Genomic DNA, 21,896 nt, shown 5'->3' with positions numbered 1-21,896 from the left:
ACTAAAATTGCAGAAATCTGAGGATATCTGACAGAGAGTGGCCATAGAACATTTTACCCAGCATCCTCTTCAGAGGAAGTTATCAGTTCTTCCAGTTTGGCTGGCTACCCAAACAGACCTGGGAGACTCCGTATCCACAGGAGCCTTGATCCTAGAGCAAAGAGTGAAACAGGAGATAGGCAATCAAAAGAAGCCACCATAAAAGACAATTTTAATTATAGAGACAGATTTTTCCTGCATTAAAATTTGAAAAATCCATTTCAGATTCTTTAACATCAAGGGTAGGAGTTGAGGGGATAATAATATTATTTGAAAAAGCCTTTCTGGCAGCGCCATCTTCGGCTCCAGTCAACCGACCACCTTCCTGGTGAGAGCACAGGGGTTCACCCGGCCCAAGATGTTTCTGCCTCAGACCCCGGCAGGAGCCTCCTTGGCTCCGGGACTCCGCGGAGGGCAGGCTGCACGGGTGACAGTGTGGAATACAGAGGCCAGCCGTTTCTGGGACAGGCGAGAGCCACAGAGCTTCAGAGGTGGCACCATCTTTGGCTCCAGACAACCGGCCACCTTCCTGGCCAAAGCAACACAGATTCTGGGAAAGATCCTGTTTTTGGGCCTTCATCTTCAGCCAGGAGGAGGTCCAAACACCAGATAACTGTGCACCTTCCCTGAAAGAGGAGAGCTTGCCTGTAGAGACTGCTCTGACCACTGAAACTCAGAGGAGAGAGCTAGTCTTCCAAGTCTGCTGATAGAGGGTAACAAAAGCAACAGAGGAACAATCTCTAAACAAAAACAACTATAACAACTAACTCCAGAGATTGCGAGATGGCGAAAGGTAGACATAAGAATCCTACTAACAGAAACCAGGACCACTCACCATCATCAGACCCCAGAATGCCCACTGCGCCCATTCCAGGGCATCCTAACACACCTGAAAAGGTAGACCTGGATTTAAAAGCATATCTCATGATGATGGTAGAGGACATAAAAAAGGAATTTAATAACTCACTTAAAGAAATACAGGAGAACATTGCTAAAGAGTTACAACTCCTGAAAGAAAAACAGGAAAACACAACCAAACAGGTAGAAGTCCTTATAGAAAATCAGGAAAACACATCCAAACAGATGATGGAAATGAACAAAACCATAGTAGACCTAAAAAGGAAAGTAGACACAATGAAGGAAACACAAAGTAGGGCAACGCTGGAGATAGAAACACTAGGAAAGAAATGTGGAACCATAGATGTCAGCATCAGCAACAGAATACAAGGGATGGAAGAGAGAATCTCAGGTGCAGAAGATTCCATAGAGAACATCGGCACAACAATCAAAGAAAATGGAAAATGCAAAAAGATCCTAACTCAAAACATACAGGAAATCCAGGACACAATGAGAAGACCAAACCTTCGGGTAATAGGAGTGGATGAGAATGAAGATTTTCAACTCAAAGGACCAGCAAACATCTTCAACAAAATTATTGAAGAAAACTTCCCAAATCTAAAGAAAGAGATGCCCATGAACATACAAGAAACCTACAGAACTCCAAATAGACTGGACCAGAAAAGAAATTCCTCCCGACACATAATAATCAGAACATCAAATGCACTAAATAAAGATAGAATACTAAAAGCAGTAAGGGAAAAAGGTCAAGTAACATATGAAGGCAAGCCTATCAGAATTACTCCAGATTTTTCACCAGAGACTATGAAAGCCAGAAGAGCCTGGACAGATGTTATACAGACACTAAGAGAACACAAATTCCAGCCCAGGCTATTATACCCAGCCAAACTCTCAATTACCATGGATGGAGAAACCAAAGTATTCCAGGACAAAACTAAATTCACCCATTATCTCTCCACGAATCCAGCCCTTCAAAGGATAATAACAGAAAAAAACCAATACAAGGACAGGAACCACGCCCTAGAAAAAACAAGAAGATAATCCCTCAACAAAACTAAAAGAAGACAGCCACAAGAACAGAATGCCAACTTTAACAACAAAAATAACAGGAAGCAACAATTACTTTTTCTTAATATCTCTTAATATCAATGGTCTCAACTCCCCAATAAAAAGACATAGACTAACAAACTGGCTACACAAACAAGACACAACATTTTGCTGCTTACAGGAAACTCATCTCAGAGAAAATGATAGACACTACCTCAGAATGAAAGGCTGGAAAACAATTTTCCAAGCAAATGGTATGAAGAAACAAGCTGGGGTAGCCAACCTAATATCTGATAAGATTGACTTCCAACCCAAAGTCATCAAAAAAGACAAGGAGGGGCACTTTGTTCTCATCAAAGGTAAAATCCTCCAAGAGGAACTCTCAATTCGGAATATCTATGCTCCAAATACAAGGGCAGCCACATTCATTAAAGAAACTTTAGTAAATCTCAAAGCACACATTGCACCTCACACAATAATAGTGGGAGACTTCAACACACCACTTTCACCAATGGACAGATCATGGAAACAGAAACTAAACAGGGACACAGTGAAACTAACAGAAGTGATGAAACAAATGGACTTAACAGATATCTACAGGACATTTTATCCTAAAACAAAAGGATATACCTTCTTCTCAGCACCTCATGGTACCTTCTCTAAAATTGACCACATAATTGGTCACAAAACAAGCCTCAACATGAACGAAAATATTGAAATTGTCCCATGCATCCTATCAGATCACCATGGACTAAGGCTGATCTTCATTAACAAAATAAATAATAGAAAGGCAACATTCATGTGGAAACTGAACAACACTTTTCTAAATGATACCTTGGTCAAGGAAGGAATAAAGAAAGAAATTAAGGACTTTTTGGAGTTTAATGAAAATGAAGCCACAACATACCCAAACTTATGGGACACAATGAAAGCATTCCTAAGAGGAAAACTCATAGCTCTGAGTGCCTCCAGAAAGAAACTAGAGAGAGCACACATTAGTAGCTTGAAAACACACCTAAACGGTCTAGAAGAAAAGGAAGCAAAATCACCCAAGAGGAGTAGAAGGCAGGAAATAATCAAACTCAGGGGTGAAATCAACCAAGTGGAAACAAGAAGAACTGTTTAAAGAATCAACCAATCAAGGAGCTGGTTCTTTGAGAAAATCAACAAGATAGATAAACCCTTAGCCAGACTCACTAGAGGGCACAGGCAAAGCATCCTAATTAACAAAATCAGAAATGAAAAGGGAGAAATAACAACAGATCCTGAAGAAATCCAAAACACCATCAGATCCTTCTACAAAAGGCTATACTCAACAAAACTGGAAAACCTGGATGAAATGGACAAGTTTCTAGACAGATACCAGGTACCAAAGCTAAATCAAGATCAGGTTAATGATCTCAACAGTCCTATATCCCCTAAAGAAATAGAAGCAGTCATTAATAGTCTCCCAGCCAAAAAAAGCCCAGGACCAGACGGGTTTAGTGCAGAGTTCTATCAGACCTTCAAAGAAGACCTAATTCCAGTTCTTCACAAACTATTCCACAAAATAGAAAAGTAAGGCCCAACTCATTCTATGAAGCCACAATTACTCTGATACCTAAACCACAAAAAGACCCAACAAAGATAGAGAACTTCAGACCAATTTCCCTTATGAATATCGATGCAAAAATCCTCATTAAAGTTCTTGCTAACCGAATCCAAGAACACATCAAAACAATCATCCATCCTGACCAAGTAGGTTTCATCCCAGTGATGCAGGGATGGTTCAATATACGGAAATCCATCAATGTAATCCAGTATATAAACAAACTCAAAGACAAAAACCACATGATCGTCTAGTTAGATGCTGAGAAAGCATTTGACAAAATCCAACATCCATTCATGATAAAAGTCTTGGAAAGATCAGGAATTCAAGGCCCATACCTAAACATGATAAAAGCAATCTACAGCAAACCAATAGCCAACATCAAAGTAAATGGTGAGAAGCTGGAAGCAATCCCACTAAAATCAGGGAGTAGACAAGGCTGTCCACTCTTGCCCTACCTATTCAACATTGTACTTGAAGTCCTAGCCAGAGCAATTAGACAATAAAAGGAGATCAAGGGGATACAAATTGGAAAGGAAGAAGTCAAAATATCACTTTTTGCAGATGATATGATAGTATATATAAGTGACCCTAAAAATTCCACCAGAGAACTCCTAAGCCTGATAAACAGCTTCAATAAAGCAGCTGGATATAAAATTAACTCAAACAAGTCAATGGCCTTTCTCTACACAAAGAATAAACAGGCTGAGAAAGAAATTAGGGAAACAACACCCTTCTCAATAGTCACAAATAATATACAATACCTTGGCGTGACTGTAACTAAGGAAGTGAAAGATCTGTATTATAAGAACTTCAAGTCTCTAAAGAAAGAAATTAAAGAAGATCTCAGAACATGGAAAGATCTCCCAAGCTCATGGATTGGCAGGATCAACATTGTAAAAATGGCCATCTTGCTAAAAGCAATCTACAGATTCAATGCAATCCCCATCAAAATTCCAACTCAATTCTTCAACGAATTAGAAAGGGCAATCGGCAGATTCATCAGGAATAACAAAAAACCGAGGATAGCAAAAACTCTTCTCAAGGATAAAAGAACCTCTGGTGGAATTACCATGCTGGACCTAAAACTGTACTACAGAGCAATTGTGATAAAAACTGCATAGTACTGATATAGTGACAGACAAGTAGACCAATGGAACAGAATTGAAGACCCAGACATGAATCCACACTCCTATGGTCACTTGATCTTTGACAAGGGAGCTAAAACCATCAAGTGGAAAAAAGACAGCATTTTCAACAAATGGTGCTGGCACAACTGGCAGTTATCATGTAGGAGAATGTGAATTGATCCGTTTCTATCTCCTCGTACTAAGGTCAAATCTAAGTGGATTAATGAACTCCACATAAAACCAGAGACTCTGAAACTTATAGAGGAGAAAGTAGGGAAAAGCCTCAAAGATATGGGTACAGGGGAAAATTCCGTAATAGAACAGCAATGGCTTGTGCTGCAAGATCAAGAATCGATAAATGGGACCTCATAAAATTGCAAAGCTTCTGCAAAGCAAAAGACACCGTCAATAAGGCAAAAAGGCCACCAACAAATTGGGAAAGGATCTTTACCTATCCCAAATAGGATAGGGGACTAATATCCAATATATATAAATAACTCAAGAAGGTGGACTCCAGAAAATCAAATAACCCCATTAAAAATGGGGCTCAGAGCTGAACAAAGAATTCTCACCTGAGGAATACCGAATGGCAGAGAAGCACCTGAAAAAATGTTCAACATCCTTAATCATCAGGGAAATGCAAATCAAAACAACACTGAGATTCCACTTCACTCCAGTCAGAATGGCTAAGATCAAAAACTCAGGTGACAGCAGATGCTGGCGAGGATGTGGAGAAAGGGGAACACTCCTCCATTGTTGGTGGGATTGCAAGCTTGTACAACCACCCTGGAAATCAGTCTGTTGGTTCCTCAGAAAATTGGACACAGTACTACCGGAGGATCCCGCAATACCTCTCCTGGGCATATATCCAGAAGATGTCCCAACCGGTAAGAAGAACACATGCTCCACTATGTTCATAGCAGCCTTATTTATAATAGCCAGAAGCTGGAAAGAACCCAGATGCCCCTCAACAGGGGAATGGATACAGAAAATGTGGTACATTTACACAATGGAATACTACTCAGCTATTTAAAAAAATGAATTCATGAAATTCCTAGGCAAATGAATGGACCTGGAGGGTATCATCCTTTGTGAAGTAACCCAATCACAAAGGAACTCGCACAATATGTACTCACTGATAAGTGGATATTAGCCCAGAAACTTAGGATAGCAAAGATATAAGATACAACATGCCAAAAGCATGAAATTCAAGAAGAACGAAGACCAAAATGTGGACACTCTACCCTTTCTTAGAAATGGGAACAAAACACCCATAGAAGGAGTTACAGAGACAAAATTTTGAGCTCTGACGAAAGGATGGACCATCTAGTGACTGCCATATGCAGGGATCCATCCCATAATCAGCTTCTTTTTTTTTTTTTCATAAGAGATGGTTTATTCAGGAGCCAAATCTGAGTGACCATGGCCTGGTTATTACCTAAATTTACAAGTTCTTTTTTTTTTCCATTTTTTATTAGGTATTTAGCTCATTTACATTTCCAATGCTATACCAAAAGTCCCCCATATCCACCCACCCCCACTCCCCTGCCCACCCACTCCCCCTGTATGGCCCTGGTGTTCCCCTGTACTGGGGCATATAAAGTTTGCAAGTCCAATGGGCCTCTCTTTCCAGTGATGGCCGACTAGGCCATCTTTTGATATATATGCAGCTAGAGTCAAGAGCTCCGGGATCATCCTGAGTGAGGTAACACATTCACAAAGAAACTCACACAATATGTACTCACTGATAAGTGGATATTAGCCCCAAACCTAGGATACCCAAGATATAAGATATAATTTGCTAAACACATGAAACTCAAGAATAATGAAGACTGAAGTGTGGACACTATGCCCCTCCTTAGATTTGGGAACAAAACACCCATGGAAGGAGTTACAGAGACAAAGTTTTGGAGCTGAGATGAAAGGATGGACCATGTAGAGACTGCCATATCCAGGGATCCACCCCATATTCAGCATCCAAACGCTTACACCATTGCATACACTAGCAAGATTTTATTGAAAGGACCCAGATGTAGCTGTCTCTTGTGAGACTATGCCGGGGCCTAGCAAACACAGAAGTGGATGCTCACAGTCAGCTAATGGATGGATCATAGGGCTCCCAATGGAGGAGCTAGAGAAAGTAGCCAAGGAGCTAAAGGGATCTGCAACCCTATAGGTGGAACAACATTATGAACTAACCATAATCAGCTTCTAAATGCTGACACCATTGCATACACTAGCAAGGTTTTGCTGAACGGACCCAGATATAGCTCTGTCTTGTGAGATTGTGCTGGGGCCTAGCAAACACAGAAGTGGAAGATCACAGTCAGCTATTGGATTGGTCACACGGCCCCTAATGGAGGAGCTAGAGAAATTACTCAAGGAGCTAAAGGGAACTGCAACCCTATAGGTGGAACAACATTATGTACTAACCAATACCCCGGAGCTCTTGTCTTTAGCTGCATATGTATCAAAAGATGGCCTAGTCGGTCATCACTGGAAAGAGAGGCCCATTGGAGTTGCAAACTTTATATGCCCCAGTACAGGGGAACGCCAGGGCCAAAAAGGGGCAGTGGGTGGGTAGGGGATTGGGGTGGTGGGTATGGGGGAGCTTTGGGATAGCATTGAAAATGTAAATGAGGAAAATACCTAATTAAAAAAAAAAGACTCTTACCTCAAAGCTGGTGACAGCCAGCTGAGACAGTCCATCAAAAAAAAAAAAAAAAAGAAAAAGAAAAAGTCTTTCCAGTACTTATTTCAATTGTGACCCCCTGAATAAATCCCTCCCTGATTTTAATTGCAATCTTTATATATTTCCTCTAAACAAGGTTGAAAAAAATAGCTGTACAACAAGAAAAATTAGCTGTGATAATACAAAGGTTTGATAGACAAGAGACAAAGAAAGTAAGCAAGCAGGAAGTGCCTAATTGTGAACCCATGGTACCTAATGAAATTAAGGATCAAGATAGACAGCCATTGAACCTATAGCACCACCTCTTACTACAACTGAGGAAAGGTAACTACCTCCGCTGACTTTCCCAGCTTCTTGGGAACAAATGCCAGAATATTATCATAATTAACTAGTTTGGAATGCCTTTAAAATACAAGTTCTTAAAAATTTGAAAGAATCAATATTAACTTATAGAATACACTCATCCTATGTGAGACAAATGTTGGATAATTGGACTACTCCCCCAAAACTGGAACAATGTCACAGCAAGTTTACTAGAAGCTGTTTTATTGGTTTTGGTTTTGTTTCTGTTTTTTTTTTTTTTTTTTTTTTGTCACAAAAGACTACCTTATTTCATATAATGCTGCATGTTGGTCGCTACTACATTACTCTTTATTACATTTGAACCAGACACATTTTTATCCACCTGAAAAACAAGCATTCTCAGATCATAAGCATTAATTCACGGAGTCTGATTCTCAGAGCTTTAAAACCAACCAACCAAACAAAAACATACTTTCATTCTTTATTTCAATTGTGTGGCATAATTCTGCATTTGTAACATAATCTTTTTTTTTAATTTATTTAGTTATATACTAATACCCCAAATATTGTGCCACTCCCATTTCATCCTCAAAGAATCTTCTAAGAGGTACTCTCCCCCCATCATTTGGGAATCCTAATTATCAAAATATTCCTTGATTTGGCTGAAGGAGATGAAGTAATTTTAATAGGGATTGTAGACAACATGCTCCAAGAGGCTTCAACAGAAAACTTCAGTCTTCTGGGATTTGAAGAAAGTGTGATAAATATAGGGGTTGGCATTAGATTAATGAATCCAAATCAGCAAGGGATATGCAAGGTCATCTATCACCTATGCAGGTTAGCAGAAGCAGTTAAAGTTAGAGACAAGAAGCAACCAAAGATTAGAACAAATTTCCAGAGTTATTTTGAGGTAAAGCAGAGAAACTCATTGAGAAGCTGGGAGGAGCCTGGTTGAATCAATCAACTTGGAGAGGAATTTGAACCTGAACAGCTGAGATAAACCAGACTCTGAGAAGGAACCTTACATTTGGCAAATAAAAATTACTATTGAACATAATTTAAAATTCCAAACAGCAAAATTAAGTTAAATTTATTTAATAATAACTTTTGGGATAATAAAGTTAATGCTTTCAGGTGTTTGTTTAGATAAGGTAGAAAAGCTATACTTTCTAGATTATCATTGAGTCTTCAGGATGCCAGCATTGACTTCCTTATCTTGTAACATTTGTATTTTGAACAAATAGGACACTTGTATGCTCATTGCTTCTAAAATCTTGAAATATGTAGTGGTACATAAACTATGTGCCAGGTTGTGATATTTAACCACATAAGATTAAAAAACCTTCAATACTCTGCTAACCTTGATCTATGCAATATTTTAACACAAGTAAATATCTCAAAAATGATAGAAACCTACTCACAAGTAGATCATGTGCTGAAAGTCAGAGACCATAGAGCACTCAATGCTATCAGGGACGTACTCATCAAACCTCTCCACACAGTTATTGAGGAGCTATGTTACAGAGGAGAAAGACAAATTTTAAGAGCCAGTGAGGTTGGAAGATACCAAAGAAAAACTGCCTTCCACCCCAACAGGATTGACACATATGTCATACACAGGATCTACAGAGGTCCAAGCCAGATAGGGTCCCAATCCTGAGACAGGAAGTAAAAGGGATAAGGTCTTCTGTATATTGAGTAACCTTGTGAGGATTTAAATGAATCTAAATTTTCTGGCTGTGTGAATAACTTGAAGTTGTTCATAACTCATTTATATTATAATATAATGAATTATTTAAGAATACTAAAGATACTTTAGGTCAACTTGACACAAGCTAAATTCAACTTAGAGAAAAGAACCTCATAAGATCAGGATGTAGGCAGTTCTGTAGACTTTCTCTTAATTCGTGATTGATGGTGGAGGGCCCAAACCATTGTGTGTTGGAGCACACTGGGGCTGGTGTTCCTGAGTTCTACAATTAAGAAGGCTGAACAAGACATATGGAGCAAGCCAGCAAGTAGCAATCCTTCATGGTTTCTGCTCTGCTTGTGGTCCTATTCTAATGTCCTTTGATGATGAACAGTGATGTGAAAGTGTAAACCAAAAAACCTCTTTTTTTTCCAAGTTGTATTGGTCATGGTGTTTCATATTGGTCATGGTGTTTCATCAAAGCAAAAATAACCCATAACTAAGACAAAGATCCTCACCAATAAACTTAGGGAATTCACCTAAAAGTTTTTAAAGGTGACTGATAATTTTGAAAAAGATATTATATTATCCCATTTCTTTTCATTTTGTTCCATTAGGCCTTGCTTTGCAGACATGAGTATAATTAAACTGCGAGGTCAATTCATATTTTGCTTCTCAGAATTCTCAAAGTACTCTGTGCAAAATCTCCAACAAAAAAATCAATGTCAATAAAATTCTCTTGACAAGTTCTACTGGTTAGAAGTGAGCATCCTGCTTTGTTATGAACTATAATTGTGTTATGCTAATAATAGTAAAGTGTAATTAAATCTCTCTCAGTTAAAATAATTGGAATACATGAGTAAATTAGTTCATACATTTTAAACTATTATCATCATATTTATCATTATTTAAGAAGGGCAATAGATGTATTTATTTCCAAAAACGGGTATCTAATCAATAATATAAGGGTCATTTTAGTTCAAAGTACTGTGTAGACAATGTATGTAATTCATTTTACATCGATATTTCAAAACAGGAAATAATGTCCTTATACATATAGGAGCTCTTGGAGTAGTTAATATTAAATTTCAAAGTGATAAACAAGATAAACTCCTTTTCTCTGCGGCATTGAACTGTGCAATACAAATGGATAAACATGGACATTAGAAGTTGATTTACTTTACCCTGGAAAAGCAGTTACATAGTGTTCTGGCTCTTGAGAATAAAGTTACATTCACTGATGTATAAAACAATATCTATTAATAAAATCTGATGCTGGACAGTGGCGGCTCACACCTTTAATGCCAGCACTTGGGAGGCATAGGCAGGTAGATTTCTGAGGTGACAACACATGTTGGCAAGGTTGTGGAGAAAGAGGAACACTCCTCCATTGCTGGTGGGATTGCAAACTGGTACGGCCACTCTGTAAATCAATCTAGAGGTTCCTCAGAAAATTGGAAATAGATCTACCTGAAGACCAGCCATACCACTCTTGGGAATATACCCAAAAGATGTCCCACCATTGCACAGGGACATATATACCACTACCGTTCTTAATGGCCTTGTTTGTGATAGCCAGAAGCTGGGAACAACCAAGATGCCCCACGACAAAAGAATGAATACAGAAAATGTGGTTCATTTACACAATGGAATACTACTCAGCTATTAAGAATGGGGACATCATGAGTTTTGCAGGCAAATGGAAGGAATTAGAAAAATATCATCCTGAGCGATAGACCCAGAATAACATACATGGTATGTAGTCGTTATTAAGTGGATATTAGCCCAAAAAAGTGCCAAATACCCAAGATACAGCCCACAGAACTCAAGAATTTCAACAAGCTGAAGGGCCCAAGTGAGGATACCTCAGTCCCACTGGAGAGGAATAAGAAAGCAACCACAATGATGGGTAGAGGGAGGGATGTGAGAGGGAAAGGGGGTTTGGGAGGCAGGATGAAGAGGGAAACATGATCAGGTGTTGGTTGGGAGAAAAGGACTGAAATCCCTGAGGGCCAGCAGAAAGAATGGAAACATGCAACATTGGGAGGCTGGAGGTTGGGCGCCCCTCTAGAATGTAGCAGAGACCTGGGAGGTGAGAGACTCTCAGGCCTCAAAGAAAGGGATCTTAGATGAAATGCTCTACAGTGCCAAAAGGGAACTTGTAGAGCCCACATCCAGTAGAAAGACAGAGCATCACGTGAGGAACAGGTTGCCATTCCACAGTCAAAACTCATAATTGTTCCTGTCTGAAAGAACTGCAGGGATAGAAATGGAGAAGAGCCCGAGGAAAATAAGGTCCAGTGATAGGCCCAAATTGGATTTCAGCTCAAGGGGAGGTCACAAGACCTTACATTATTACTGAAGCTATGGAATGCTCACAAAAAGGGACCTAAATGACTGTACTCTCAAAGAACCAACAAGTAGCTGAAAGAGTCAGATGCAGCAGATATTTGCACCCAACCAATGGACAGAAGCTGCTAATTCCTGTGGCTGAATTAAGAGAAAGCTGGAAGAAGATGAGAAGGAGGGCAAACCTGTAGGAGAACCAGTAGTCACAATTAACCTGAACCCCGGAAATCTCTCAGATACTAGACCACCAACCAGGCAACATACACCAGCTGATATGAGGCTCCCAACATATATACCGCAAAAGACTGTTGGGTCTGGATTTAGACTGAGAAGATGCACCTAACCTTCAAGAGACTGGAGGCCCCAGGGAGTTTAAAAGTTTGCTGGGGTGGGGGTAGGAGGTGGGGACATCCTAGTGGAGACAGGGGGGCAGGAGGAGGTTTGGGATATGAAAGAGTAGGAGGGTGGACCAGGAGGGGAGTAAAATCTGGAGTAAATAAATAAATAAATGAATAAATAAATAAATAAGTAAATTTAATGAAAAATTGGTAGTTTTTATAAATAAATAAATAAACAAAAATAAGTAAATGAATAAAATTTAATGAAAAATTGGTAGTTTTTATGGCTTAAAACAAAGCCAAGAAATATTACTAGTAAATAAAAAAAGATGTATTTAGTATATTATTTGTTAATGAAAGATATTCCTAACCTTGTTCTTAGAATTCATTACTTTATATAAGTAACAAACTATCATTTTTGTGTACTTTCTAGTGATGTACATAGCAATTATTTATTATTATGTCTCAGAAGGAACACATGCTGTATGCTCTATATCTTTTGAACTAGCTTTTCTCTTGACAAAATATACTAATTATGTCCTGCTTAAGTAGCCTTAATATATATTACATTAATTTGTGATATATATAAATAATTTTACACACCCAGGATATTATCTAATTTGGAATACTATAAGACATTATTTATTTTTAAAAGATGTTGAAATTTAATGATAATAACAAATAATTGAAAAACCTTCATAAAATCTTTTTACCTCTATAAGTTATAATGTCATCAATCAATAGATGAAAAAAATATAATAAATCAGGAATATTACCATTTAATTTCTTCCTCATAATTTGGGGTTTGGTGTTTTGAGTTACTGTATTCAAGTTATTCATAAACTATGCAGTTCTACAATATCTATTACCTTCATGTCCCATTCAAGTTGAAAGTGATTTCTGTTAGAAAACTATTATTCCAGTGGAAAATGATGAAACCAAATACCTGCCACAGAACATAAACATGGAAGACAGGTAAAAAAAAAAAATCAAATGTCAACGTATAAAACTTTAAGTTTGTTAGTAGATTAAAAATGCCAAGGCTGGGGACAGGGTTCAACTGACTGATGTCTAAACTTAAGACGCAGAGTTTTGATCCCTTAGTCAAGGCCAAACTACAGACAAGGAAAGATTCCCCTGTGAGTCCAGTGCTTGGAAAGCAAAGACTCGAGGATTCTTGCCGTGATGGGCATCCAGCTTCTGAACTGGCCAGTTTCAGGTTTAGTGAGGAACCTTATCTACAAAAAAGATAGAGAATATTTTATGAGAAGAGACATCATGCGTTCTACTTACACAGAGTAATATGTGTACGTATCTGCTCAAATATGTACTGCCCTAATACTGAAATTAAAAGAAAGAAGAATTAAAAGTCAGAACCATTTTTTTATTTGACAGGGGAAATATTGTTGAATAAAATTATATTATCTTTATAAAATGCTTAATAATTTTTGACTATGAATATTACTTCATTGTGTTTATTAAATGCATCTGATTTAAGTATAAAGCTAACACTATATTAATAGAATGCATCTGAATTGTTCTCTAAATTTATAAATAAAATATAAAATGCACAAATAACTTGTAAAATAACCAAACAGTAGCAATGAACAAAAAACAAGATGAGCAGACATGATATTTAACTTCATTGCAATTAGTGAAATACCTATAAAAGTCAATTACATTCTCTTTTACAGCAAAGTTTACAGTGCTATGTGCTATGTATAACTTTATACATATATAAAATCTTGTGCATGAAGCTGAAGCTATTGTAATTATTTGTTTTCTTTAACTTGATTATGGCCCACTCTGTAATTGAGAATTTCCAGGTGATTGTTATGGACATTCTTTTGCTGAACAATCAAAGGTAGATTGTTATGTTAATAATGTTCACAGTAACAAAAGCTGAACCCAACTCTGAGATGATCACTAAACACAGCACCCAAGTCCATTGTGATAGGTCAGCCAATGATATATTACAGAAGATCTAAAGGTAGAATTAACATATTGGTTGTGTCTTAGTGCTATAAACAGTAAGTAAAAAGCCATGCCTCAAACATACCCTTTGTTAGCTGAAAAGATACTAAAAACTGAGTTTTCTCCCTAACATAAACATACCTGAAAATTTAGAATAACGTAAGGACTAAATACTACCTAAAGAGTGGGAAGCCACTTAATTACAATTTATCAGTTTATGAGATTTGCATTTTCGTATGTGGTTTAAGTTCATTTATTATACAACTACATAGGTCCTTGACAAGGTACATGGCAGCAGATGTATGCAGATCACTGACGAAATCTGTATTAAGGTGCAGATTTAGTGACTGACGTCAATTTGTTGAATAAATGTGGATGTAGATCTTTTTCATTTCACTTCTCAATAACTGCTTAAAATAGATTTATTTTCTGGCTGCGGTGTACATTCTGTTCTCATTATTCCTGGCACTGTGAATCCACAAGCATTATCTCTCTCTCTTTTTTTTTAATGAAATCATTAAAGCTAGATCTATTGAATTTTTCTCTCAATTTTGATAGCTTTATTCTGTTAGGTTTTTTGTTTGTTTGTTTTCAATTAATTAATTACTTTTTAATTTACATTCCAGATTTTATCCCCCTTCATCCACCCTCAGACTGTTCCACATCCCTTACCTACTCCCCAACCCATCTCAACGTGGATATCTGCACCCCACACCCCATCTGGCCTTTGAACTCCCTGTGGCCTCCTGACTCCTGAGGGCTAGGTGCATCATCTCTGAATGAACACAGACCTGGCAGTCCTCTGCTGTATATGTGTTGGGGGCCTCATATCAACGGGTATTGGTTGCTTGTTCGGTGCTCTAGTGTTTGATAGACCTTGGGGGTCGAGATTAATTGAGACTATTGGTCATCCTACAGGGCTACCCTTCTCCTCAGTTTCTTTCAGCCTGCCCGAATTCATCAACAGGGGTCAGCTGCTTCTGTCCATTTGTTGGGTACAACTATCTGCATCTGACTCTTTCAGCTGCTTGTTTGGTCCTCCTGAGTGTGATCATGCTAGGTTCCTTTTTGTGAACTTTGCATAGCTTCAGTAATAGTGTCATACCTTGGGGCCTCCCCTTGAGCTAGTTCCCATTTTGGGCCTGTCCCTGGACCTTCTTTTCCTCAGGCTCATTTCCATTTCCATCCCTGTAATTCTTTCAGATTGGAAAATTATGGGTCATAGTTTTGACTGTAGGATGCCCCCCTTGTTTGTTTTTCAAACTTGCAATAGAACATAAGGTGGGGGATATTACTCATATATAACTACTACTTCTTTTTAACGGCTTCCAGGTAGTGCTGTGCATGTAGTGTTAGATTTTGTCCTAAGAAGTTTTCTAGCCTTCTGCATTTAGTTTATGAAACATTATAGATGCTGATGAAATAGTTTTGGGGATTTATGTTGCCTGAATCACTTTTTAAGTTTATGAGTCACATGTATCTCAAATCTGGTGTTCGATATTTGTTCTTAAGTATATTCAGATGCTATATTTAGATGAATCCTAAGTCATCACAAAGTACAGAAATTCGTACTTTTAGTTACCTACATCAGCCTACTATTCTGTCAGTTTCCCACAGCAGAAACTTGCAGTCAACAAACCAAAGTCTAGTGTGCAATGCTGTTCATCTTGCCCCATACATTTCATGGATATTCACACACCTATCATGGGTTTCCTTGTACTGTATGCTGTGCTCTGAAAAGTCACTTATCCCTAACAAGGAGCGCATGGCAATCACTCATTTTTGCACCATTGCTATAGTTTTGCCCTTTCTCAAAAATCATATAGTTGAAAGAATATAGCAAAATAGCTAAAGACTGTCTTCTTTCCCTTGTAAATATGTCTGGATGTCCCTCTGCCCTCTATCAGTTTGAGAGACCTGTGCATGTTTGTATTGACTATCTGATTGTGATGATGTTCTACCGGTTTCAATTTTTATTTACTGAAGGACTATATAATGGTTCATCATAATGGGCATCGTGTCTGGATATAAGTTACCATAAAAACATACCTTTTGCCTTGTCTGTGGTGTTTCTAAAATTCTTAACTGAGATTAAAAGTTCCCAGAATGTGTGCAAGTATGTCTATTTGACTGCACCTGGACCAAATAAAAACGTAAAACTAAGTTTAGCCTCAATGATCATCTGTATTTATCTGTGAATTCTGCCCCTATAATATGGGTACCAACTCAGGCTCCTTGTCACCATTATGACACCATCTACTTAGAACAGTTATGCAAAGTAAACCATCATATATTTAAGTTGTTTTGATCAGGTCATTTATGTCACTAAAATGATAAAAATAACTTCATGGACATTTTACTTCTCTAATGCTTGGCAATTATATATTAGATATTTTAAATGTCCATGTCTGGATATTTAAAAAAAACTTGACACTGAATAAGAAGTTGACAACAAAGATCAGCAATTACAATGCTAAAACCATATTTAATTCCTAGAAATGGCTGAAATGACTTACAAAAGTATAATATTTGATTCCATTTATTAGTGAAACAAAATTGCTCCGATTGCATATACTTGTTGTGGCTAATGTTTCAGTTTGGGCTATGTTCACATGTGACTAGAGTAAATTGTATGAAAAAAATTACTCTCAATGAAAGCAAAATGAATATAAACACTCAATCAAGAAAACCAATTCTGATAAAGAACCAATTTTGAGATAAAATACAGTGATACACCCACACATTATATATATATATATCTGCAAGAATGCCCAATTTCATCTAACAAGGAATACCACTATAAATTAGCAGGCATTGACTTAGTCAGTGTGAATCTAAGGACATTTATATTTCTCAGAATTGTTCTTTCTGATGTCTTTTGTCACCCATCAGTTTGTCACCCCAGCTGAACAAAATAACTTAATGTTTAAATTGAAATATAAGAAGACATAGGAAATGTTAAAAAGAGAGTAGAGGACAAAAGTTCAGCATGACAGGAACATAGGAAGGGGCTTGCTGGCAGTGGTAGGGCACAACAAATGATGGAGGGGAGTGAGAGAAGGGGAAGAGAAACAAAATGACCTTTGTTATAAAATGCTGTTAGGAAACCAACTTGTTTGTATGCCGGTGAACAATACCCAGAACACTTCTCCTCGCCAAAAACAAAAACAAAAACAAAACAAACACCCCCCCAAAAAAACAAAAACAAAAAACAAACAAAAAACAAAAAACAAAAAACAACAACAACAAAACCCAGAACTTTCAGTTGAAGTACCCTGTATAGCTCAACATAGTTCTTGAATGGAAGATAGTTTCCTTTCAATTGTGAATTAGAAAGTTCCTCTCTCCTGGTAACTTTTTACATTCCTTTCTCTTTGTAGCAAGAAATCCTTCTTTATTTCCCCTTCCTATATTTCCTTCTACAGAGGAAAGTGATGAATAGAAATATGTAGCAGTGAGGGTGGGGTGGGGAATGGGGTACCACTATTAAGTCCCAGATGCCAGGTGTGTGAGAGGCTTTCAGGACTCAATGTGGGGTACCTTAGCTGAAATGCCCTACAGCAGGGAGATAGAACCTGGAGATTTCACCTCCTACAGATAGCCAGGGCCCCTCCAATTGAGGGATGGGGCCACACACCCATCTAAAAAGTTTTAACATAGAATTATTCCTGTCAGAAAGAAATGCAGAGACAAAAAATGGAGCAGAGACTGAAGGAGTGGCTATCCAGAGAAAGCCCCCAACTTGGGATCAATTCCATCTGCAGAAACCAAACCCAGGCACTGTTGCTGATGCTAACATGAGCTTCCAGACAGGAGACTGGTATGGCTGTCCTCTGAAAGACTCTGACAGCATTGGATGCAAATAATCACAACCAACCATTGGACTGACAATAGGTACCCTGATGGAAGAGTTAGGGGAAGGACTAAAGAAGCTGAAGGGGATTGCAACCCCTTATGAAGAACAACATAAACTAACTGTACCTCCCAGAGTTCCCAGGGACAAACTCCCAACCTAAGAGTATTCAGGGGCTGGTCTCTGTCTCTAGCTACATATGTATCAGAGGACTGCTTTATCTGGCCTCACTGGGAGGAGTAGCACTTGGTCCTGTGGAGGGCTTGCTGTCCCAGAGAAGGGTGATGCTAGAAGGATAAAGCAGGATTTGCTGGGTGTGTGGGAAAGTACCCTCCTAGAGACCAAGGGTGGAGAGGTTCGTGGAGGGGAAACTGGTAAGTGTGACAACATTTGAAATTTAAATAAATGAAATAATAAAAAAGATTAGAATTATTATGGAATCCCCTCCAAACTAATCAATGGAACCTTTTTAATTTATACACCCAAAATGGAACTAATAATTTATCTGTTTTAAGAAAAAAATATACTTGTTTGAAGTGAGGCTGTGGATTTCTTACATACTGAACAGTTTCATGAGGAGTTTCTTTCTTTCTTTCTGTTTTTTAAAGCATCTGAAAAAATATTTTTTGTGTTTAAATATTCTTTTTTTTCAATTTGTTATTAGATATGTTCTTCATTTACATTTCAAATCCTATCTGGAAAGTCCCCTATACCCTTCCCCCGCACTGCTCACCTACCCACCCACTCCCACTACTTGGTCCTGGTATTTCCCTGTACTGGGGCATATAGTATGCAAGACCAATGGGCCTCTCTTCCCAATAATGGCCGACGAGGCCCTCTTCTGCTACATATGCAGCTAGAGACTCGAGCTCTGGGGGTACTGGTTAGTTCATATTGTTGTTCCATCCATAGGGCTGCAGACCCCTTCAGCTCCTTGGGTACTTTCTCTAGCTCCTCCATTGGGGACCCTGCGATCCATCCAATAGATGACTGTGAGTATCCACTTCTGTATTTGCCAGGTACTGGCATAGCCTCACACGAGACACCTATATCAGGGTCCTTTCAGCAAAATCTTGCTGGTGTATGCAATAATGTCTGCATTTGGTGGCTGATTATGGTCTGGATCCCCAAGTGGGGCAGTCTCTGGGTGGTCCATCCTTTCGTCTTAGCTCCAAACTTTGTCTCTGTAACTCCTTCCCATGGGTATTTTGTTCCCTATTCTAAGGAGGAATGAAGTATCCACACATTGGTCATTGGTCTTCCTTCTTCTTGATTTTCTTGTCTTTTGCAAATTGTATCTTGGATATTCTAAGTTTCTGGGCTAATATCCACTTATCACTGAGTGCGTATCAAGTGACTTCTCTTGTGATTGGGTTACCTCACTCACAAGGAGTTTCATCGTGACTTGAAGCCATTGAGCTCCCTTATTTTAGCTTTAAGAGGGTGCACCTTTAAATCATCAAATAAGAGTATAAATCTATCTTTTTTAGACAAGAAACACCCTATCATATTCCACTTTAATATGTAATAATCTTGTCTAGAAATAATTTCTTACTAAAAATCTAAATGGTTCTTGGAATCATTAAAAAAAAACCAGACTCTAAGGCTTTGCCTTTCAATATAAACTTTTTATATTTATATCTGTCATGTCAATCTTTGATTCTTCATCTAGATTTTAGCATCTGTTTCCTTGTATTCACATATACCGAAAGTAGCCATCAACATACTTTTAAAAAATGAATGTACAGCAGAAAGTTACTGCTTGTTTCAATTGCTGATTTCACACAAGTAGATTCTATGTGTAACATTTAGATAGATATACTATCTAACCTTTTTCAAACCTACATTTTGTTTCTGATATTTTCAACTTGAAGTTCTTTACTGTTTTATTGTTTGTTTGCTTTAAATAAGATTGTGTCTTAGAATGCTTGTAACTTCATTGCAAAAGTACAAACTGATTGGAAGGGACAGTGTTTTGTTATACCCCTTTGTGTCTCTCCTGACTATCAAGCTTCTATTCCTGAATGGTAAGTTTGTTATAACAAAAATACATGTTACTACTTCGTTATCACTTATTTAGCTTATACTCAACTCTATGAGTAATCCATAAATGTTGGCAATTGTGTAAATCAAACTCCCATTCTTTGTAATCTCTGAAATATTCTTTTAAAAATCATCTTAATTCAACCATTCTAAGTAAATCTATCTACTTTAATAAATGCATGATTATTTCATAATCTTGTAGCATCATCTCACTTAGATGCTATTCTTGTTTTTTGTTTGTTTGTTTGCTTGCTTTTGTTTTTTTTTTTTTTTCGAGACAGGGTTTCTTTGTGTAGTCCCGGCTGTCCTGGAATTACTCTGTAGACCAGGCTGGCCTCGAACTCAGAAATTGGCCTGCCTCCGCCTCCTAGGTGCTGGGATTAAAGGCGTGTGCTACCACACCTGGCTTAGATGCTATTCTTATTATGCTGAATAACCTAGGCTAGGACATAACTAACTTACACATTTTCCCAATTTTAGAAAATGTCAGGATGCTTAATAACAGAAGACAATTGTGTGTCTGGACTGAATGGACCCTAGATATTGCATATTGCCATAATTCACTTTTACATATTTGCTTAGTATAGAGATGTATATCTATAGTCTTAGCTGACTACTCAGGAGATTAATACAGCAGGACAAGTTTAAATCTTGCCTGGACATCCTCATTGTTAGAGGATGGAGCAAAAGAACTACATAATCAAAATAAAAAATAAACAGACTTTAGATCAATAAGATTTTAATAAAGGAAACCATCTTAACTTTGATATTATATTTTCTCCCAATCAATAAACAAATGTTATAAATATAGAATGTCAGTATTTAAAAAAAGGTCATAGATGAATGTTATAGTTATTAAAAAGACCTTGTTCTAACAATCTTAAGAAGATAGATGGAGAGACCAGAGGAAACAGCACAAAGCTAGGAATTGAGAAAAGTTTCCCATGAGTTTCAATTATTTTTTTCATATTTTGAAGTTATAATTATTAATTCCTCCCTTCTTTTTCCTCACTCCAAACCCTCTTGTATTATCCTACTTTATCTTTCTTAAATCCATGACCTCTTTTTCCTGATTGTTATTACATGATCATATATATGTTTACATACAGAACTATTTCTCAATATAACCTGCTCGATCTGAAGCTTGTGTGTATGTATTCAGTCTGATAATTGTGCTGTTTTTCCCCGGAGAAGACAATTTCTCCCACTCTCAGCATTCTTTAGTGATCTGAAGTTCTTTGAGTAATGTTGAGTAATGTCTCCTGGTCTTTTCTCTATCGACTTTAACAAATGTGGAAGAATTTATACAAATTAACTTCAAAAATATTGTGGTCACACCAGTCAGTCCTGGTCCAACAATAATGGGGTTTTCTGGTTAGCGAGAACCTAAGTAACAGAGATGCAAACACTAGCATGCCCTGCTATCAGCACCTGCAAGCCAAAGAACACTCTCAATGGGATGAGTGTGCAATGTAGACAGGACAAGAGTTTCATGTGGTTCTTTTCCACTCCACACCCCTTAGGAATATCAACCATTATGTTTGTTTTAGAATAAGAAGGCACAGGGAATATTTTCCTCTCTTACTTTCCTTTGTGCTTTCTGTGAGTGCCTTCCATAAGCAAATACTTTAGTTAAGGACTAGAAAATATGAAAGTCTAAATAAAATAGTTTATTTTATCAAACTTAATCTCTGTTGTTGCTTTTAACCTCTAATGAGGACATCTGAAAATTATTTTTCCCAATGGAAAATTGTACCAGTATATTATCCCAAGAGTGCATTATAAATACACAGGTATATTTTTGAAACAGTAGGATGTTAAATCAAAATTACCTCTGGGGACTGCTTCTGACATGCAGCCCATGTTATATACCACATTCTCTGAGAATCTGTAGAAAACAAATTCCATTTTTGGAAAACCAGAATGACTCCGGTGAAATTCACATATAGATTGCTTCCCAAAAAAAGATAATGATCCTATCTATTACATATC

The sequence above is a fragment of the Mus musculus genome, chromosome 14 (assembly GCF_000001635.26).
Source record: "Mus musculus strain C57BL/6J chromosome 14, GRCm38.p6 C57BL/6J".
Lineage (NCBI taxonomy): Eukaryota > Metazoa > Chordata > Mammalia > Rodentia > Muridae > Mus > Mus musculus.
The sequence above is the reverse complement of the archived record's forward strand: the minus strand, read 5'-3'. Positions refer to the sequence as shown.